Source organism: Schistocerca cancellata, chromosome 3 (assembly GCF_023864275.1).
Source record: "Schistocerca cancellata isolate TAMUIC-IGC-003103 chromosome 3, iqSchCanc2.1, whole genome shotgun sequence".
Taxonomy (NCBI): domain Eukaryota; kingdom Metazoa; phylum Arthropoda; class Insecta; order Orthoptera; family Acrididae; genus Schistocerca; species Schistocerca cancellata.
The window spans coordinates 900,871,415-900,893,747 of record NC_064628.1 but is presented as its reverse complement, the minus strand read 5'-3'; the positions used below and the strand labels follow the sequence as shown (position 1 = coordinate 900,893,747).

The window sequence follows — 22,333 nt, the reverse complement described above, 5'->3', positions numbered from 1 at the left end:
AGACTGAAATGATTTTTGTAAATGTTGGAGTAGCGTTTATCAGCCAAGTCCTTGGACTGGAGACCACAACAACGACACATCGTTTCCACGTGCACTGAGAACGTTCTGTTACGGTAAATAAACAAACGCACGTTCTCTGAGGACTCGCAACGACCTCTGGCAGGCTACTATTTTTTCGCGAGGAGCCGTGCCGGCAGGCATGGTGCGCCTGCGCGCCGCCGCGCGCCGCCTCCGCCACCAGGCGTCGCCCAGCCGCGCAGGTCAGTCCTGCGGCTACTCCTGGTGCAGTGCCGGCCCAGCGCTTGGACGAGACGATTCGCGCCGCGCACGCAGCCGCGCCGCTTCGCACGCAGCACACGCATCGATCCGCGCTCCACACTCTCTCAGCCGATTCCCGCAGCCCTGCAGGTAGGCCCAACTCTGCCACAGTGCATCGGCGTGCTGCCGAGTTCCAAATACTTCGCATAAATAGGCCGAGGGAGCCACTACCGGTTCGATCACACTACTGCCGACAAATCTCTGGAAACAGTAACTGCTGCAATGGTCCGGAGCGAGCTAAACTGCAGTGAGCAAATAAAACTACGAGGGGCGTTAAATAAGTAACACATTTTTTTTCTGAAAGCAGGTTCGTTTAATTCCAGAGCCCATTACACCGTATTATTCCCCACTTTACAAACTCCTATTTTTCAAAATAATCTCCGTTCATTGCGACGCCCTTACACCACCTTACTACACGGACCTGTATGCCAGCATGGTTCCACTCTACTGGTCGACGTCGGAATCAACGTCTTGCTGCGACCATAACCTCCCAATCATTCACGTACTACTTCCCGCGGAGTCCGCAGCTCGTGGTCGTGCGGTAGCGTTCTCGCTTCCCACGCCCGGGTACCCGGGTTCGATTCCCGGCGGGGTCAGGGATTTTCTCCGCCTCGTGATGACTGGGTGTTGTGTGCTGTCCTTAGGTTATTTAGGTTTAAGTAGTTCTAGGGGACTGATGACCATAGATGTTAAGTCCCATAGTGCTCAGAGCCATTTTTGAACTTCCCGCGCAGTGCATCCTTCATTAGACCAAACAGAAGTCGGAAGGTACGCGATCCGGCCTGTGGGGTGAATGAGGAAGAACAGTCCAACGAAGTTTTGTGAGCTACTCTCGGGAGCGCAGACTTGTATGAGGCCTTGCGTCGTCACGGAGAAGTTCGTTTGCATTTTTGTGGCGACGAACACGCTGAGATCTTTTCTCTAATATCCTGAGGGTAGCACTGCAGAAGTCACAGCTGTGTGCGGCCGGACGGCACGCAGGAGATCGGACAGGCCTGCGCCATCTCGTTAAGATCATGACACACGCCTCGCACAACGACTCAGCGTGCTTTTGTTCGCTTCCATGTCTCCATAGACATTCTGCAAGCGTCTACGAATAACTGCGATGCTCCGGTATTCCGTCAAAAGAAACGCAATGACAACTCTCTGGTTGGAACGCACCTCCGTTACAGATGCCATTTTAAAGGCGACGTATAGCGCCGCTACCTATCGGAACTTCATAAAACTATAGGACGTGAAGTGGGAATATTCAGTGATGTACCACAACGAACTCCGCATTTTTTCAACCGTAGTCTATCGAGAAAAATAGTGTTGTATTACTTCTTGAACGCCCCATGTAGGTGTAAGAAAAGCATACGACAGGCTGAAATTAGCTGGCAGAATCTCAAGCAAACGTTGTTCATCCGTGAAAGAAGTGGTTTACAAAACACTCGTTCCAAAGATTTTTGAGTATTACTCAGCAGTCTGGAACCCCCACCAAGTTAATTAAAGAGATGGAGAAGGCCCAATGAAGAACGGCGCATTTCGCCACTGCAGAGATTAGTAAGCGCGCTAACTCTTCGGAGATGCTCAACGAATTTCAGAGACAGACGGTACAAGAGAGGACCTGTGCGTGACGGAGAAGTTTACTGTCGAAATTTTGGAATCTGATAACATTTTACTTCATCTCAAATACGAGGATCATTCAGTAAATAATGCCCAACATTTCTTCCCCTGAACATATTCATTATTAAAAGTTAGAATTTGATGAAAATATCATTCAACATTTCTTTTACACTTGCTATTTTTCAACTTAGTCATCATCACGTTCTATGGCCCTGCCGTAAGTGCTGTGTAACAGTGTGTATTCCCTTTTCGCAAAAGCACTTGTCCTGTGGTAGTAGCCATATTTTCAATGAGCGAATTATGCTGTCGTTATCTTCAATGTATGTCCTCCCTAGAGAATTCACAAGTGGTCCAAACAGGTGGAAGTCCAAGGGCGCCAAGTCTGGGCTAGAGGGCGGGTCAGGCAATAATGTCCTACCCAATTTGGCGATGTGTCCTCGGGTTCTGAGACTTATATGGGGACGTGCATTGTCGCGTTGGAACAAGATTTCTTTTGGATTGTTGTCGGAAATAACACGTCGAAAACGGTTCTTGAGTTACTTCAGAGTCTTCTCACATATGATGCATATATCCAGACTAAAGCGGTGAATGAAAATCTGTACCAAGGCCGGGATTCAAACGAGGATCTCCTATTTCATTCGACGCTGAGGTGCTATTCCAATACAGTTGGAGAGCCTCTGCAATGATGGTCGAGCTTAGGACGAATACCTTATCGGCTGAGTCGTGAATGGGAGTTTCGATTGAAGAGGGAGGCGTGCTAGGGTAGTCCGTGCAGTTATGCAAACCCACTGTGCTACAGTGGCGTAGTGGTTAGTGCATCTGCCTCCTGAGCTGGAGATCCGGGTTCGAATGCCGTCCTTGGTGTAATTTTCATTCATCGCTTTAGTCTGCATATACAAATCATAGATGTTTGAGACTTGGAAATGTCTCTGGAACCATATACTTTCATTTGACTTCTCATATATGACGTCATCAGCATCCGAAAAGATAATCATCATGATTTTGCGAGCAGAGGGAGCTGTCCTGAATTTATTTTTTGGTGATTGCGGGTGATGCCAGTCCAGTGACTAAATTTTGTTTCGGCTCAAAGCGAGGCACCCAGGTTTTCTCACCTGTAACGATCAGTGACAGAAAGGTCTCTCCATTGGCCTTAAACTGCTCCAACATTCCACACGATAAGGCTTTTCTTTAAATCTTGTGGTTTCTTGTGAGAATTCATACAATCCCTCTTAAATATCCAAGAGTCTCAGTCACTGCACACGCGCTTCCAATTCTCGCCGATTGCTAGCTGTGGTGCGCCGGTCTACACGAACAATTGCATGGGATCAATGGTTTTGACAGGACGCACCGAACGTGACAGATCATGGAGCTCAGATTCTGCGCTTCCAACGACGCCTGAAATACAGGGTGGTTGTAATTAAACTTTCGCTACTTGAGCTGGTGTAGGCGGAAAACTATCTTCCGAACGGGTAGCCAACTTTATAGGAACGATGTTTAAACCGTGCGCTGCAGGATTTGTGTTGTTGGTAACGTTGCTGTCATAACGTTCCATTAGGTGCCCGTACTCGTATGGTGACACACGATTCAATCACAAGCATCAGTGTGCACTACAGTTGAAGACAGTCAATATGGACTTGGACGAGGTTATAAGGGCTTTACTCGTAAAGATGTTTTATCAAAATAACAGCAACAGTACTGCTGTTCTTCGCGAGTATCGACACGTTAAAGGAATACGGAGAGGTCTCTTTCCGCACTGGGGGATGAAGGATATGATTCGGAAGTTAGATTTAACTGGCGATTTGGGAATTGCTACCGGGAGAGGCCGATGGCCAATTGCTCCACAAATTTTTGAAGAAGTTACTGTTGCCACGGCTGGGGATACTGGACGCAATGTGTGATCTTCATCAGTACACGAGTTGTGCCCGTTGTTTCGGGCAGCTGTAGAGAAATCTCTGGTGGGGTGCCAGGCTGCCGTGGATTCATATGGTCATCACACTGAACAACGCTTGTAACCTGGAACGTAAACATAATCAACTGTCACCCTCTTGTATGGAAGTTATAATGTGTTTCTTTCAATGGTTTATTCGTTATTTTTCTACCTCAAGTCTTTACAAATGTTTGAATGTCCTATGATCACTCGTTTCTCATGAAGGAGCTATCAGGTAGCCAAAGTGTGATCATAACCATCATAGCCATCTCCCAACACCACTCCTATCAGCTGCATCATTACCACACACTGCACTCATATTTTTATGGATGCTCACAACGGTCTCTTCTCCGCAACCAAGAATTCAGTCTTGCGCATAGGTCACTTTAATTTTCACTGCAGCTCTGCAGTTAGTCGGAATTGTTGGAAACTACGCACACTTGCAGAAAAAGCATCAAATTTCCAGCACCTAAAATTATAATTCCTATACCCCATATATTAACAACTGAAAGACCTACCAGGGTAGCCGAGAGCGCTAACGCGCTGCTTCCTGGACTCGGGTAGGCGCGCCATCCCGGATCGAATCCGCCCGGCGGATTAACGAGGAAGGCCGATGTGCCGGCCAGCCTGGATGTGGCTTTTAGGCGGTTTTCCACATCCCGCTAGGTGAATACCGGGTTGGTCCCCAAGTTCCGCCTCATCGCAGACATCGGAACACTTTCGCACTATTCCATGGATTACACTTGACGCAGACAGTTGCGGTATACTAATTCCATCCTGGGGGGTACGGGGTGGCAGCAGGAAGGGCATCCGGCCACCCGTTAACCATTAACATGCCAAATCCGATTAACGATGGCTGACCCTCCGTAACTGCGGGACAAGGTTGGTTCAAACGGCTCTGAGCACTATGGGACTTAACATCAATGGTCATCAGTCCCCTAGAACTTAGAACTACTTAAACCTAACTAACCTAAGGACATCACACAACACTCAGTCATCACGAGGCAGAGAAACAGGGAAGGGGCAGGGGAACATAGAGATTACAGAAGTACTCTCCGTCACCCTGCGTAAAGTAGCTTCAGAGTATACAGTAGATGTTGACGTACATGTAGTTTCGGCGCAACGTTTCAACCTGCCAGTAAGTCCGTAGACTGGTGGTTCACAAACTTCTTTAATTGCTAGCGCCTCTAATATCCCAGAATTTGTTCTGCGGTACCGTAACTATAGGCATTAGTCCTAACACAGGGCCGGCCGCGGTGTCTCAATTTCCACCCTGGCCGAGGCTCGGCCTATCTCGGCTTTGCTTGTTCCTTCCCGAAAGTACTTGGTACAGCGTGGCAAACGCGACATTTCATCTAGTATTGCGGTGTGGCGTTATTCGGTCAGAACGACTCTCTTCACTTCGGCAGAACCGTTGTGTCAGTGCTGTTTACCCTTCGCTGTTTGTTCGTAACACGAAGGGCATTCACAGGTCCAGGGGCTGTTGGCAGTCTTGCGGTCTGTTGTTATTAGACTCTAAAACTGATTGGCAATGACAGAAGAGAGAGATGAGAAGTCTCAATATATATATATATATATATATATATATATATATATATATATATAATGCAGTGGCATAAGCGACGGGTACTCCAGATATGTTATTGTTATGAAAATATATTACAATACCACGCATAAAATTACGATTGACAAACACGATTCATCGTTCTGTACATCAAGTAGCACTTCGCAATAAATTTGCAGGCATGCACCACGTGAAGAAATTGGTGATATGAATAGTAAAATTTCTGAAGTTGCACCCTCATTTGCACCAGTTTGCGATGGAGTTGAACAAAGAGTATGGAGATTTTATATTTTATTGCAAAGGACATTGCTTAAGTCAAGGGAATGTCCGGACGAAGGAAAAAAGAGTGCTGGAACGAACATTAGGTCATTCGGAATGGATTACAGACCTCGCATTTTAAGTGGATTTGACTGGACGCTGCCCACAGTTAGACACTGCCCACAGTAAGACATTGCAAAACATTGCAAAGTGTGAAATAACTTCTTTCTGATTTGATTTGGGATGCATTTAAAAAGAAAATAGCGTTATAGAAGGGGCTCATTCTGACAAAGACAGTCCAGTTCCCTGAGCTCACTGCCGTTAAAGAAAACACAAGGTTTGAAGAATTCATTGTGACCCTGAAAACATTACAACGATGGTTTCCGAGTAGTTTTGAGGACACTGACAATATTACATCTATCTATTTTCGAGCTGTTTTCGAGACCGTCTGCTGTTTCAGTTGAAAGCGACCCTGTGCATATGCAGATGTAACTGACTGATCTGCAAAGTAATTCTTGTTTGAATTTTAAATCCTTCACGTTAAAACTGTCCAGGACGTCTACGTTGTTTTTCTCAGGTAGAGTTTCCATGTCTCCATAATGAGGTTGCAAAAGTGCTACAATATTTCAATCGACGTAATTGTGTGACAGACCTTTTTCCGTTTATGAAACTAAATAAGTCGCGATGACGTGACAACCTGAGTACGAAAATCTCTGAAATTGACTGTGTCTGTCCATATGCCAAAGTGCGCCAATAAGAATTAAATAATGCTGAAGATCTGTTTTATTTGTGATCTATGTTGCTGTGAAATACAAAACCAAGTCGGATGCAGTGCGAGTGCCCTGCCATTTAAATGCGGCGTGTTCACATTTTCTCCCCCTTCCTCCACCTCGCGCTCAGGCAGCGTTGTGTGACAGTGGGGGAAATGTGCACCGAAGCTGCTTGCTATGGTACTCGTTCCAGGGCACAGCTCGCGAAGTGAATTCTTGGCCGCCCTAATCTGATGCAGCTGAAGTATACAGTTGGTACAGTTACATTAGCTTTGAAACGTAATAATAAGTAAAATATATATTTTAATTAACAAACATTTTATTCGACAAATCTGTCTTTAATATTAGTAATGAAATCTCAGATTCGGGGTGAGACAGCATAGTGCTATCTCCACATCATGACTCATGATAGTTTTCATACAATAGTTACGTTTCACTACAGCGACCGAGAAAAACGCAGCTTTGTACGAACTATACGATGTAGCAAACGGACTTAGATATTCGTTAAGCATTGCCACTGAGTAGTCCTTATTCATCTTTTACAGATATCCAACAATTATGAAGTTCCATGTCCCAGTTTTTGACTTCAGTGTACTGTTGCAACAGAGATCGCTAACATTTTCCTCTTCTATAACAGTAAATTCAGATGAAACTATGGCCGGCCGATGTGACCGAGCGGTTCTAGGCGCTTCAGTCCGGAGCCGCGCTGCTGCTACGGTCGCAGGTTCGAATCCTGCCTCGGGCATGGATGTGTGTGATGTCCTTAGGTTAGTTAGGTTTAAGTAGTTCTAAGTCTAGGGGACTGATGACCTCAAATGTTAAGTCCCATAGTGCTTAGAGCCATCTGAACCATTTAGATAAAACTATGGCTGTGAACAGGCCATGAATGCACGTGACTTTCTCTATATTACTTGTTTGAAAGAATGTTTCAAATCAGTCCTATATGTGATCTTCAGAAACGACACTTACACTCAATGAGAGATCAGTTTGACAGATTTTACACTGACGTAACCAGGGAAAATGTCAAAGATAACATGGGTGACGGTGTTCCGGAAGGAAGGCCGTCGACAAGGACTACAGAGGACAATGTCCAGCAGTCGAGAAACTCATTAGAAGGAATCGTAAATTTTCCAAATCTTCATTAATATTTTTCCACAGTAATTCTTCTTTTCTCCTTTGCATTCTCCACCAGCGGTCCTTAACTGAAAAACAGCCGTGTATTTCAACAAGTTTGAGCATGATTGATTTTAAGTCGTGAGTGCTTTGTTCTTGCTGCGAGAGATTCAACTCATCGAACTTCTCAAAGATATTGCGTAAGTATACTAGATTAACCACGATATCCGCATACGTGAAGTCTTTGACACTCTTGTTTTTCTTCTTCGGCGAGAGAGTACATTTCTTGTGCGAGTCTCTAGAAATCGTGAGTGGTAATAGCATAACAAAGGCGTGTATTCGCCATACATATTCTCACACAAAATTTTAATAAATCTTACATTCACTGAACGAGTTTGCTTTACGATACAATATTCACTAAATATCCATTAGTTGGTAATAGCTACACGGCACGAACCTTACAACGGATCGCAGACGTAAGTCACTAGATTTCTAGTTGACCTCTGTGTATCCGTTGATTTTGCAGAAGGTGTTCGATACTGGAATATTTTTGCGCTGTCCTTAAAGTCCAGCGGAGGCTCCTCAGGCCCTGCGACACAACGTTTCGGAAGCAATGCTGTGCAGTCTTAATGAAGGTCAGAGCATACGAAGTAGCTTCTCTAATATGTGGCCAGCTCACATATTTTTTCAGAAATAGAATGCAATCCAGTAGGTTCTCCTCGAGGGCGAGTGTTAATGACAGACATGAAATGAGCTCTCCTGTTAACCGCGAACATAAACGTTCTGTCGGATACGGTGAGCAGCAGTCTGAGACTATGCGCAGATTGTGTCGTTGTGCACAGGAAGTTGTCGTCGTTGAATGGCTGAAGATATAGAATTTAATTTCGTGCGATGAAGGTCAGCTTGCTTTAAACATGGATAACTGTAAGTTAATGCGGATGCGAAGGAAAAACACAATGTCCGAATACAGTAATAACTGTATTGTACTTGACTCAGTCACTCGGCGAAATGACATCATAATAACGTCGTGCGGTTCAATGACCCGGTGTAAGTCTTTCCAGTGGACGCTCCTTTGCGACTTGGACTTTCACGACCCCAGTCTACTGTATTATCCAGCCTGGTAAAGGCCACCTACAGTTTAACTTAGAATCCGATCCGCGTGTCGTTCCTGGTGACTACTCAAATGGTTGAAAGGTGAATGATCGGTTAAAGGCAAACTGAAAATTTCTGTCGTTCTACCGGAGTTCGACCCCAAGACCCCTCGGTTTCCTAGCAAGCGCTTAACCACTAAACCACCAGGCCCGACACGATTGGAAATGCAACGAGCACATGAGGTCAGTTGTAGGGATGGCGAATGGCGACTAATGTGTATGGGTGATTTCTGGTACGACATTACGCATCTACGAAGGTGCGAGCGTACTCAACACTTGTGGGATCCTTCCTCAAATACTGCTCAATATCTGTGATCACTAACAGGTTTGATTAAAGGAAGACATCGAAGCAATTCAGAAGTGTGCTGCTAGATTTACTACTACTCGATTCCGTCAGTGTTACGGATATGCTAGGTCAGCTTAGAAGGGAATCCTTGGAGGCAAGAAGACAATCTTACTGCGAAAACCTATTGATAAAGTTTAGAGAACCAGCGTTTTCGACAGATTGCTAAACGGTTCTGCTGCCTCCAACGTAAGTAAAAATAGATTATGATGATGTTTGGTTTGTGGGGCGTTCAACTACGCAGTCATCAGCGCCCGTACAAAGTCCCAATGTTTTACACAGTCCAATCTAGCCACTGTCACGAATGATGATGATGAAATGATGAAGACAATACAAACATCCAGTCCCCGGACAGAGAAAATCCTCAACCCGGACGGGAATCGAACCCGGGACTCCGTGATCCAGAGGCAGCACCGCTGGCTACTAGATCACAAGCTGTGAACGGAAAAAATAGAGCAGATTAGGGCTAGTACAGAGGCATACAAGCGAATGGGTTTTGCGAGCGGAACTGGAAAGGGATATCCTCCACCAAGCCCCATACAATGGCTTCCGCAGAATGTATGTAGATGAACTTGTATATTCCTCGGACCACCAGCAAAAAGAAACCGTAGCCTGCAGGAAACATTCACTAACCGGGCTGCAACAGTTACTGATCTTCACATCAATACATGTAATCCGGAACTGAGATACTTATCATAATACAGAATGAACTTTTGAAGCCCTGTGTCATAGAAGTCTGCTGTCCGGGATAGGAACCAATTTGTGAAAACAATCTGGAACTATTTGTCCCTAACAGAATATTGCCGGGACAGGAATTTCTTCAGGTATAAATAAAATAAGAAAATCGCTGGGTGACATGTCAGGACTAAAGGATAGGAGGTAACACAGTTCCCGGAAGAAAATGTATTGAGTATTGAGCCGTGTGTGGGTGGGCGGTGCTACGGATCAGTACACCGCTTGTACTGTGCGCCTCGTACTTGTCATTCTGATTAGGCAGCTGCAGTCTTCACAACCGGAAAATCACTGCGGCCGCTGCTTCACAAGGTCGTTATTGACGAGGCGTTAACAGCGACCTCCGGGAAATAGCCTGCACCTAGCTGCTTGCTCCTGGCATGTCCTCCGTGCACTAGGCAGAGCTGCTGTTCATTGCGTTGGGCTATACATTCCGTGTGTTTGGACGCTCTGGTAGAGGACTGTCATTCAGATGTTAGGAGAAGGAGTTGTAGCGGCCAATTGCCTGGAACTGCCAACCACACAACAGGCACGGTTTGCACGTCCTGCGCTCGTTACTTCCGGTCACAAACTATGCCACTCCATCTTCTGGCGTTCCGGGAAATTTTCTGGACAATCCTCGTAAATAGACTGTTCAATATCTAGAGAAAACATGTCACGCATAAACTGCGTACCGCATGCGCGCACAAGCGTTAAGCTGCAAGGTACGATGGAACGGTCAGATTACACCAGTCAACAAACTTACGCCTTTTTTCAGCATCTGGTTCGTAAATTAATGGTTCAATGTAATTTGGGGGTGCTGAATTCACTAGTAAAACCACTTTTTCTCTATCACGTCACCGCTGCTAGATACACAACAGAACCAGAACAGTACTAGCGAACATTAATAGAACAAGCAGGAAATACATATTTAGAACTTTAGAACTCAGTATTACTTAATATGTGTATATGGACATGCCAACAGAAGGTCTAAATTAATTCAAGTTTAATCATCTTGCGTATTCGAAAAATGCGACAACGATGCTCTTTTGTTGTTTTCCGTTTCATCACACTCCGTAGCAAGACCCCTGCATCAGACGCCCGTCGTCGAAGGGTTTCAGTGGCCTTCATTATAGTTCTTCATTGTACGGATGGCCGGCCGCTGTGGCCGAGCGCTTCTAGGCGCTTTAGTCCGGAACCTCGCTGCTGTTACCGTCGCTGGTTCGAATCCTGCCTCGGGCATGGCTGTGTGTGATGTCCTTAGGTTAGTTAGGGTTAAGTAGTTGTAAGTCCAGGGGACTGATGACCTCAGCTTGGAGCCATTTGAACCATTGTACGGATGTGATGGTGAAAGCTCATCGTTTACGGCTCCCAGATTTTTCGGGAAGAAATCGAGGTGTGGATGTAAAAACTGAACTTTAAGCGACATTCTGCATCTCAGGTTCTTACAGCTGTGTAACATATCATTCCTAATGAAAATATAGTTATCATCTCTTCTGTTGCCAAAAAAGACCATCCACCCCTCCCCCCCCCCTTCCCGCCACCAACACAGTTGAAAGAGAACCAAGCAATAATTCGATATTTGTGAGGTTGGTATTAAATGGTGGATCTTTCATCAGTGTTTATTAATAGTCCAGCAGAAATACCTTCTACAGCTTTGCTTCACTCAAATTACAAAACTTTTCTACTCACCGAACACATATACGTTGATATATCACACGCCAGATGTAAAATGGTTGTTGGGTAGTGTTATAGAAACCACATTGATTTATTATGCGAGGCATCCCCGCGACCTGGTCGCTTGAAGATGATATTTAATACCGAGCCAGCTAAGAGTGCAGCCATGGCCCATAGTGGGGGAAATTCTGTGTTTAATCGTTTTCAAAAATACGCCGCAGTAAGCACGATGTATTATGCATCACAGGGCCCGCTGTCAGAATAACGACCGGTTGACTGAGTGTCCGGCTATCAGCAGCTGATAGCCGACGGCAGGGCGAGAATGTAGCAGGCATCAAAGAACACATAATCGCACGGCCCAAGATCGAAATTACATCAAATATTAAAAAAAGACAGTGCTAACTTGCATTTGGCCATGTACAAATCTATACAGTGCCAATTGGGAATTTCTTCTCCAATGGTGTATTGAAATTGACATTAGTTAGGGATCTTTAGTCGCGCATTGATGTATTCGTTACCAGGAAATTTAGTGATGTTGATTTTGAATTCTGCTGGAAGTGATTAATAGTTTCGATTTGGGTGACTTCTTCTGTTGGATGGTTTGATGTACGCTATCGTAATTTGAACTCAAGCTTAATTAGAAACATTCTTGATATACACTGCGGGAAAAAATTGTACATTCTATTAGAGGTTTCCAATTCACTCAAGATTTATTGTTGCAACAGAGCGTATGGAGTACATGAAATTATTATATTTGCAGATCGATAGGCCAAGCGATTCTGACGTACCAGGTATCGACCCGTGCTGAAATACCCACATTAGTACGCGCTGTAGCCTTCATGGGTGGCAATGCAGGCGCTGGCATCCAGTCGATCGTCCAGATGGCGAATACTGTCCTGGAATAACTTATGCCACACCTGCTCGACCTGTTCACGACGTTCTGTAAGAGTTGTTGATTGACGTGTCGCACGAATCACCTCTCGTCCCATCATTTCCCCCCCACTGGAGGCAAGTCTGGAGATCGTGCTGGCCAGAGAAGTTGCTGCACGTTTTACAGAGCACATTGAGTTTCACGGGCAGTGTGTGGGCAAGCATTATCCTGTTGGAGCAACACATCACCTTCCTGTTGAAACAAGGGCAAAAGAACGGGTCTAACAACATTCTACACGTACTGAGCTCTGGTTACTGTCCCTCCAGAAACACCGAAGGTGAACGAGAGCTGCAGCTTATCACACTCTACACCGTAAGGCATGTGATGGGGCCTGTGTGTCTTCGACGAATGCACTCTACGAGACAGCGCTCACCAGGTGTACGTCGTACCAAAGGTTGCGTTCATCTCTGAAGACCATTCCATGTTTCAAGTTGGTGCCAGTCGAGCCGTGCACGCAGATGCTGGTAGCTTGAGTGAAAGACGTACTCCCGCTGTTGATAACCGGTTCGCAACAAATCGCAACAAATTCCTTTCAGATTACACTGATACAATAGCTCCCTACTTAGCAATCATATACAACCGCTCGCTCACCGATAGATCTGTACCTACAGATTGGCAAAATTGCGCAGGTCGCACCGGTGTTTAAGAAGGGTAGTAGGAGTAATCCATCGAACTACAGACATATATCATTGACGTCGGTTTGCAGTAGGGTTTTGGAGCATATACTGTATTCAAACATTATGAATCACCTCGAAGGGAACGATCTATTGGTACGTAATCAGCATAGTTTCAAAAAACATCGTTCTTGTGCAACGCAGCTAGCTCTTTATTCGCACGAAGTAATGCCCCTATCGACAGGGGATCTCAAGTTGATTCCGTATTTCTAGATTTCCGGAAAGCTTTTGACACCGTTCCTCACAAGCGACGTCTAATCAAGCAGCGGGCCTACGGGGTATCGTCTCAGTTGTGCGATTGGATTCGTGATTTCCTGTCAGGAAGGTCGCAGTTCGTAGTAATAGACGGCAAATCATCGAGTAAAACTGAAGTGATATCAGGTGTTCCCCAGGGAAGCGTCCTGGGACCTCAGCTGTTCCTGACCTATTTAAATGACCTGAATGACAATCTGAGCAGTTCTCTTAGGTTGTTCGCAGATGATGCTGTAATTTACCGTCTAGTAAGGTCATCCGAAGACCAGTATCAGTTGCAAAGCGATTTAGAAAAGATTGCTGTATGGTGTGGCAGGTGGCAGTTGACGCTAAATAACGAAAAGTGTGAGGTGATCCATATGAGTTCCAAAAGAAATCCGTTGGAATTCGATTACTCGATAAATAGTAAAATTCTCAAGGCTGTCAATTCAACTAAGTACCTGGGTGTTAAAATTACGAACAACTTCAGTTGGAAAGACCACATAGGTAATATTGTGGGGAAAGCGAGCCAAAGATTGCGTTTCATTGGCAGGACACTTAGAAGATGCAACAAGTCCACTAAAGAGACAGCTTACACTACACTCGTTCGTCCTCTGTTAGAATATTGCTGCGCGGTGTGGGATCCTTACCAGGTCGGATTGACAGAAGACATCGAAAGGGTGCAAAAAAGGGCAGCTCGTTTTGTATTATCACGTAATAGGGGAGAGGGTGTGGCAGATATGATACGCGAGTTGGGATGGAAGTCATTAAAGCAAAGACGTTTTTCGTCGCGACGAGATCTATTTACGAAATTTCAGTCACCAACTTTCTCTTCCAATTGCGAAAATATTTTGTTGAGTCCAACCTAAATAGGTAGGAATGATCATCAAAATAAAATAAGAGAAATCAGAGCTCGAACAGAAAGTTTTAGGTGTTCGTTTTTCCCGCGCGCTGTTCGGGAGTGGAATGGTAGAGAGATAGTACGATTGTGGTTCGATAAACCCTCTGCCAAGGACTTAAATGTGAATTGCAGAGTAATCATGTAGATGTAGATGTAGATGTACGTCTGGACTCACAAGCCCTCTTGTCTGTGCTGTGGCAGCTGTACGATCTGCCACTGCTGCCCTTACAATATCTGGCAGGCGTCAGTGCTGCGTGGACATCCAGAACCTCGTCTACAGGTGCAAGAATGTTCACGTGACCACCGGTACCAGCATCACTGCACAACTGATGCAGCACGTCCAACTTGCGTGGCAATTCTCCGAAACGACTATCCCGCCTCTGGGAAGGCCACAATTTGGCCCCTTTCAAATTCGCTCAGTTGGCTGTAGGAAGCACGAGAGCGCCTCCGTGATCTGGTTGCCTGCTCGCTTCACACATTTGCACCACACCGAGCCTTCTGGTTGTGAACATTCCGTATTGAGGAGTAGTAACAGATGTCGCTCTGGTAGCTATGCCACTACGCTAACTGTTGGCGGACGGCGTTGAAACCATTATCAGCAAATCTACTATCCTCCAGGCGGCATATACCGTCATCGGACCACAATCGACGTCGCCTTTCTAGATGTACTACTTTTTCCGGTAGTGTAGAATAGACAGAAGTTTACGCGAGTGACAGATTACTTGTTGTTGTTGTTGTTGTTGTTGTTGTGGTCTTCAGTCCTGAGACTGGTTTGATGCAGCTCTCCATGCTACTCTATCCCGTGCAAGCTTCTTAATCTCCCAGTACCTACTGCAGCCTACATCCTTCTGAATCTGCTTAGTGTATTCATCTCTCGGTCTCCCTCTACGATTTTTACCCTCCACGCTGCCCTCCAATACTAAATTGGTGATCCTTCGATGTCTCTGAACATGTCCTACCAACCGATCCCTTCTTCTAGTCAAGTTGCGCCACAAACTCCTCTTCTCCCCAATTCTATTCAATACCTCCTCATTAGTCATGTGGTCTACCCATATAATCTTCAGCATTCTTCTGTAGCACCACATTTCGAAAGCTTCTATTCTCTTCTTGTCTAAACTATTTATCGTCAACGTTTCACTTCCATACATGGCTACACTCCATACAAATACTTTCAGAAACGACTTCCTGACACTTAAATCTACACTCAATGTTAACAAATCTTTCTTCTTCAGAAACGCTTTCCTTGCCATTGCCAGTCTACATTTTATATCCTCTCCACTTCAACCATCATCAGTTATTTTGCTCCCCAAATAGCAAAACTCCTTTACTACTTTAAGTGTCTCATTTCCTAATCTAATTCCCTCAGCATCACCCGACTTAATTCGACTACATTCCATTATCCTAGTTTTGCTTTTGTTGATGTTCATCTTATATCCTCCTTTCAAGACACTGTCCATTCCATTCAACTGCTCTTCCAAGCCCTTTGCTGTCTCTGACAGAATTGCAATGTCATCGGCGAACCTCCAAGTTTTTATTTCTTCTCCATGGATTTTAATTCCTACTCCGAACTTTTCTTTTGTTTCCTTTATTGATTGCTCAATATACAGATTGAATAACATCGGGGATAGGCTACAACCCTGTCTCACTCCCTTCCCAACCACTGCTTCCCTTTCATACCCCTCGACTCTTATGCCATCTGCTTTCTGTACAAATTGTAAATAGCCTTTCGCTGCCTGTATTTTACCCCTGCCACCTTCAGAATATGAAAGAGAGTATTCCAATCAACATTGTCAAAAGCTTTCTCTAAGTCTACAAATGCTAGAAACGTAGGTTTGCCTTTCCTTAATCTTTCTTCTAAGATAAGTCGTAGGGTCAGTATTGCCTCACGTGTTCCAACATTTCTACGGAATCCAAACTGACCTTCCCCGAGGTCGGCTTCTACCAGTTTTTCCATTCGTCTGTAAAGATTACTTACACGATAGCAATGAGAATATTCTATGACTTTGGTGAATGTTTCGCGTGCTGTTATAGTTACGAATTTTCCCCCGTAGTTGTGATTAGTCAGATTTCAGTGAGACAAGTCAGGATCTATTAAAGATTAGTAAAATCACTACCGTTAAAGGATTTACGTTATTTTAATGTAAATTCTAGCTTTTTTTGCTTCTCCCTGGGTTTCCTCAAGCCAGCCGGTTGACTGAACACCTGCGACCGAGCAACATAGGTTCCTGAACGATACAAGGAGGTATTAAAAAGAGGAACTGGAATAATTATGGTACGCAGAGGGACATTTAGTTTTGTTACATGGTTAATATCCTTTCTTCTTGTATCAGACGAGATACTGAAGAAAGCGTGAATTTTTCTACGTCGAAATGCGTTCCTCTTTAGCGTCACTCACGAGCTCCTTAAAACATGAGTACAGTGATAGACCGCTCGTTAATGCTGGCGTTGCAGCTCTTTGGTGAAATGTTGCGCTGCAGAGACCTGCTGCACGGAGGTGTGTATTTTCAGACACTTTTAGTATGGAACTGGAGCGGAAGGGACCCCGAAAACGCTCTACGGCAAGAGCGGGCGTGCGCTGTCACCGCCTCTCATTACAGACTGGAGTGATAGCCGAGAATAGTCTCTCGGCTTCTAGCACGACCTATCGCCTGCTCTGATTTACGGTAGTGCTCTCGTCTGGTAAGGTATGGAAAATTTTCTTCAGCCTTTTAATTTGTACGCCACGCTAGACGGGACGAGTCGCGTAAGAATTCGCATAACAACCTTTTCATTTCGTGAAAGGTTCAAGATATCGAAACGAACTTTTTTTGCAAATGATATGACACAGAGGGGTGCGTAATTTTTTTTACATGGTTCATATTCTTACCTTTGTACCAAACGCTATACTGAAGGAAGCATTGCTTTTTTTTTAATGAAGCGGTATTCTTGTGGAGTTGAAGTGGAAAAAAATTTCAAAAGCATCGCATTTCTTACACAAGTAGGTTCCGAGCAAGGTCTGAAGGGGTGGGAAAGATGCACTGTGGTTGAATAGCCTCATTAATAAACTGCTACGTAAACAAAGAGAGCTTCATCACAGATTCAAGAGAAGTCAAAACCCAGCTGATGAACAAAATCTGGAAGAAGGGAAATGAACGTAAAGAGAGCAATGACAGAAGCGTCCAATGATTTTGAAAGTAAAGTTTTTAAACCGTTCTGAGTAAAAACCGTAAGGGGTTTCGACCTTACGTAAAATCAGTAAGCGGTTCGAAATCCTATAATCCTTTGCTCAATGACCATACTCGCTCCGAAACGGAAGATAGAAGACCGAAATTCTGAATTCGGTCTTTCGAAATTGTTTCACCGCAAGAGATCGTAACACGACCCCTCCTTTCAATCAATGAACGTCGAAATAGCAGAATCTGAGATAACCGATCGCTTAGTAGTGAAAAGGTATCAGGAGCAGATGAGATACATATACGAATGTACAAATATTATGCGAAAGAACTCGCTCTCCTCCTCGTAGCAGATTATCGTAGATCATTGGAGCAATGAAGGGTACCTCGCAAATGGAGAAAAGCCTAGGTCATTCCCGTTTTCAAGAAGGGTCATAGGACAGATGCACATAATCATAGGCCTATATCATTGACATCAATCTGTTGTAGAATTACGGAACGTGTTAATTATGACTAATTGGAGAACAAAAATCTCTTTTATGAAAATGAACATGGATTCCCCAAGAGAGATTACCGAGTATCGAGTATCGGGTCAGATTTGCAAATAGATTCAAGACTTTCTTACAGATGAAACTCAACACGTCGGTCTTAACGAAACAAAATCGACCGATTAAAGGCAATTTCCGGAGCACCACAAGTAAATGTCATAGGACCGTTACTGTCTACAACATATACAAATGGTCTAGTAGAAATCGTCAGACGTTCCTTAAGACTATTCACAGATGATGCGGTTGACTATAACAAAGTATCGGTTTGCAGTATGACCTGCAGAGGACTGGTGAATGGTACAGGCTCTGGCAGTTGACCCTGAACGTAAATAAATGTAATACATTGTTCATGCAAAGGAAAGGAGAGCCACTATAGTAAAACTTCACTATTGACGACAAAATTGCTCGAAACAGTAGCCACTGTAAAATGTCTAGGATTAACCATCCGGAGAGATCTTAATTGGAGTGACCATATGAAACAAATATTAGGAAAAGCAGATGCTAGACTGAGATTCATAAATAGAATCTTGAGGAAATGTAATTCATCCTCGAAGGAAATGACTTCTTAGGCACTTTTTCAACCGATTCTTGAGTATTGCTTATCAATATGGGATCCTTACTGATAGAAGAGATAGAGAAGATCCAACGAAGAGCGACACATTTCGTAACGGGATCTTTTAGCCGACGCGAGAGCCTTACAAAGACGCGAAACCAACTTCATTGGTAGTCGTTACAAGAGGGACGTTGTGCATCTCGGAGAGTGTTACTACTGAAATTTCGAGAGAGCACCTTCCAATAAGAGACATACATCTTGCATAATGACGACCAAGACAAAATTCGAGAAATTAGAGCCAAACCAGTGGCTTACCGACAATCATTCTTCCCACGCGCCATTCACGAATGAACACTGTAGGGGGATCAGCTAGTGGTGCCAGAAGTATCCTCCGCTATACAGCGTTAGGTGGCTTGCGGAGTGTGATGTGGATGTTAAAGGGGATTCGAGAACTCTTGAAAACACGAGTACAGTGTTATAAAGGCTGTTAATGTTGGCGTTGACATCTTTCGCCAAAGTACGTGAGAATTGTGCAAAAATTGAGACGTGTGACACTTCTCTTTCAGCAGTGACAAATAAGCAGCAGAAAGCTACATCGCACGCTTAAATGGAAAACTACGTGACAACATCTTTCACCAAAAAAAAATGTTCGCTTGAACATGAGAACATATAGATACCTTAAATAGCTTTCATAAGCGCCTTCTGATATCCTAAAACTAAACATAACGCTCGATTTATAAGAACTGTAGCTGAGACTATACGTCTGTAAAGCAAAGACACGAGGAAATAAGTTTGATCTAAGTAGCGAGGGCCTGTCTTATTGCAGCGTCCAACAACACAATTTGACATGAGAATCCTGCTTTGTGTTGTTTACAAAGCACTAGTGAGTTCATACCTCCTCGTCCCACAATTTTAGCACACCTCTCAGATACTTTGGCGAAAAGTGCCAACGCCATTATTAATAGCTGTTATATCCCGTACTCCTCTTTTCACGACCTCTAGAACGCCTAATTAACTATAAGGCTACAAAAAAATACCGCTATAACAGAAATTTATAGACCTCTGCATACTATAATTCGCTGGAAACTTCGTTCCGATATCGTGAACAGTTTACGAAAGAATAGTGTTGTTAATGCCTTGCGCGACTTATACAGTAAGAATATACATGACAACCAGTAACCACACACCCCATTCTTTGATGAATCGAACTCCTACGTTTAAAATAGCTTCAAATGACTGATCAAAATTCAAATGGCTCCAAGAACTGTGGGACTTAACATCTGAGGTCATCAGTCCCCTAGAATTAGAACTACTTAACCCTAACTAACCTAAGGACATCACACACATCCATGCCCAAGGCAGGATTCGAACAAGCGACAGTAGCAGAAGCGCGGTTCCGGACTGAAGCGCCTAGAACCGCTCGGCCGGCCGACTGATCGTTTTACAAATAAGCCAATGCATTAAATATCTGAAAACATGCCCAGTTTCGAGAAGAACTAGTTTGTCACGCATCTCAATGTAGATGACGTCATATCTGCTGAATTGTGAGTCTTACAATGTTTTCCTTTCATTATTTTGCTGGGAGTGTCAGCGAGATAAGATTTCGAAATGGTTTGAAATTATGTGTAAAGTTTGTTGGAAGTTGCTAAGTACTCTCATTCTCAAATACTGGATGAATATAGTCTGGGCGATTTGCGCGCCGCGAGTTACGCAGTCTCAACACATATACACAATTTCTAACTTTAATACTTGATTTATCGTGATAAACCTTTGAGGTAATATTGTACCTCTTAATGAGTAGATTATGAGAGCATTCGAAAGGTTTAATTTCGCTCAATGATTGTATGAAATACTGAAAATCAGATTTTTGTTTCCCCTGAAAGCTGTTAAATAGGCAACCAGCAAATGTTACCTGAGAGTTATCGTTTTAGTCGTTGTTAAGTAACACAGATCCTCAGAAAAATCAGCTTTCGTAAACCGAACTGTGGCAGTGAGAACATACAAGTGTTTCAACTGTGGGTCTTCCTGTACATCACGCAAGCACAAACGCTGTAGAATCGCTCATTCTTCTGTAGTTTCTTTCTAAGTATTTTTCGTGTCGGTTTCAATTCTGTTTATCACACAAACACTTGTTGTCTTTGTGTCTTTGTATTGTTTTGACTTACCGTGTTGTAAGCTTTACTGGTGATATTCACAAAGGCAACGTGTGAGATAATTATAGCGAAAGAGTAAAATTAATGTTTTGACCTCAGAAGAGTAATTTTAGGTCTTACCTATTGCTTCGGTAATAAATTGTACCGATCTGCATGTTGTTTGTCGTTAACTAGCCTCTTATTTCCACGGATAGGCCGTAATATTATTTGCTCCGTTTCTGTAAGCTGCGTACGATCAGTTAACGAATAACAAGAGGAGAGAGTAGATAGTGAAAACAGTGCTGGTCCCAAATTTGTATGCAATGGTTATTCACTCTGGATGGGTAATAGCTCTTCTTCCATTTTTATTCATACGAGGGGCGTTCAGCAAGTAAAGCAATACTTTTTTTTCTGAAAGCAGGTTGGTTTTACTCAGGATTCCAAAGCATATACCATTCCCCACTCTTTTGGTTACACATTCCTATTTTTCAATGCGACAGCCTTACGCTACGTTACTGGGAGGAACTGCTGGTCGATGTCGGAGCCAACGTCCTGCTGCATCAGTAACCACCTCAGCACTACCAACAGACGTTCAGTTGTACAGCGAGGTGTTCGTTTGTGATCCGTCGATTAACTCCGATGAGAGTGTCCGCACGTTCCAACACTGCAAGAGAGTCAGGCTGTGTGAGACAGGCCGGCGCGCGGAAGATCGGGCAGGTTTGCGCGACCTTGTTGCGATGATGACAGACGCTTCATCCAACGACTCACCGCGCTTTTGTTCACCACCAGTTCTCCGCAGACATTCTGGAAGCGCCTACGAATATCTAAAATGCTCCAGTTTTCCGCCAAAAAACACTCAATTGACAGATTTCTACTTGAAACGCACCTCCGTTACAAATGCTATTTTGAAGGCTACGTATAGCGTCGCCATCTACCGGAACTTCATGAAACTATAGTTGCTGAAGCAAGAATATTCCACAATGGATCACAACAAATTCAGCATTTTTTCAACTGAAACTGTCCGAGGAAATAATGTGTTGCTTTGCTTATTGAACTTCAAGAAGAATATAATAATTACAATCCCAAAGAAAGCAGGTGTTGAAAGATGTGAAAATTACCGAACTATCAGTTTAATAAGTCACAGCAGCAAAATACTAACACGAATTCTTTACAGACGAATGGAAAAACTGGTAGAAGCCGACCTCGGGGAAGATCAGTTTGGATTCCGTAGAAATGTTGGAACACGTGAGGCAATACTGACCCTACGACTTATCTTAGAAGAAAGATTAAGGAAAGGCAAACCTACGTTTCTGGCATTTGTAGACTTAGAGAAAGCTTTTGACAATGTTGACTAGAATACTCTCTTTCAAATTCTAAAGGTGGCAGGGGTAAAATACGGGGAGCGAAAGGCTATTTACAATTTGTACAGAAACCAGATGGCAGTTATAAGAGTCGAGGGGCGTGTAAGGGAAGCAGTGGTTGGGAAGGGAGTGAGACAGGGTTGTAGCCTATCCCAGATGTTATTCAATCTGTATATTGAGCAAGCAATAAAGGAAACAAAAGAAAATTTCGGAGTAGGAATTAAAATCCATGGAGAAGAAATAAAAACTTTGAGGTTTGCTGATGACACTGTAATTCTGTCGTAGACAGCAAAGGACCTGGAAGCGTAGTTGAACGAAATAGGCAGTGTCTTGAAAGGAGGATATAAGATGAACATCAATAAAAGCAAAACTAGGATAATCGAATGTAGTCTAATTAAATCAGGTGGTGCTGA

The 22,333-nt window shown here is 43.9% G+C and overlaps 1 protein-coding gene across 2 annotated transcripts in view; it reads left to right on the top strand.

Moving 5' to 3' along the window:
- The first annotated feature begins 256 nt into the window (after positions 1–256).
- The window catches only part of LOC126175975 (tubulin polymerization-promoting protein homolog), a 457,338-nt gene continuing 435,261 nt past the window's right edge, over positions 257–22,333 (top strand). For both annotated transcript variants that reach the window (XM_049923076.1, XM_049923075.1), the window contains exon 1: positions 257–408. The gene's annotated coding sequence lies outside the window, so the exon portion shown is untranslated. The remainder of the gene's footprint in view (positions 409–22,333) is intronic.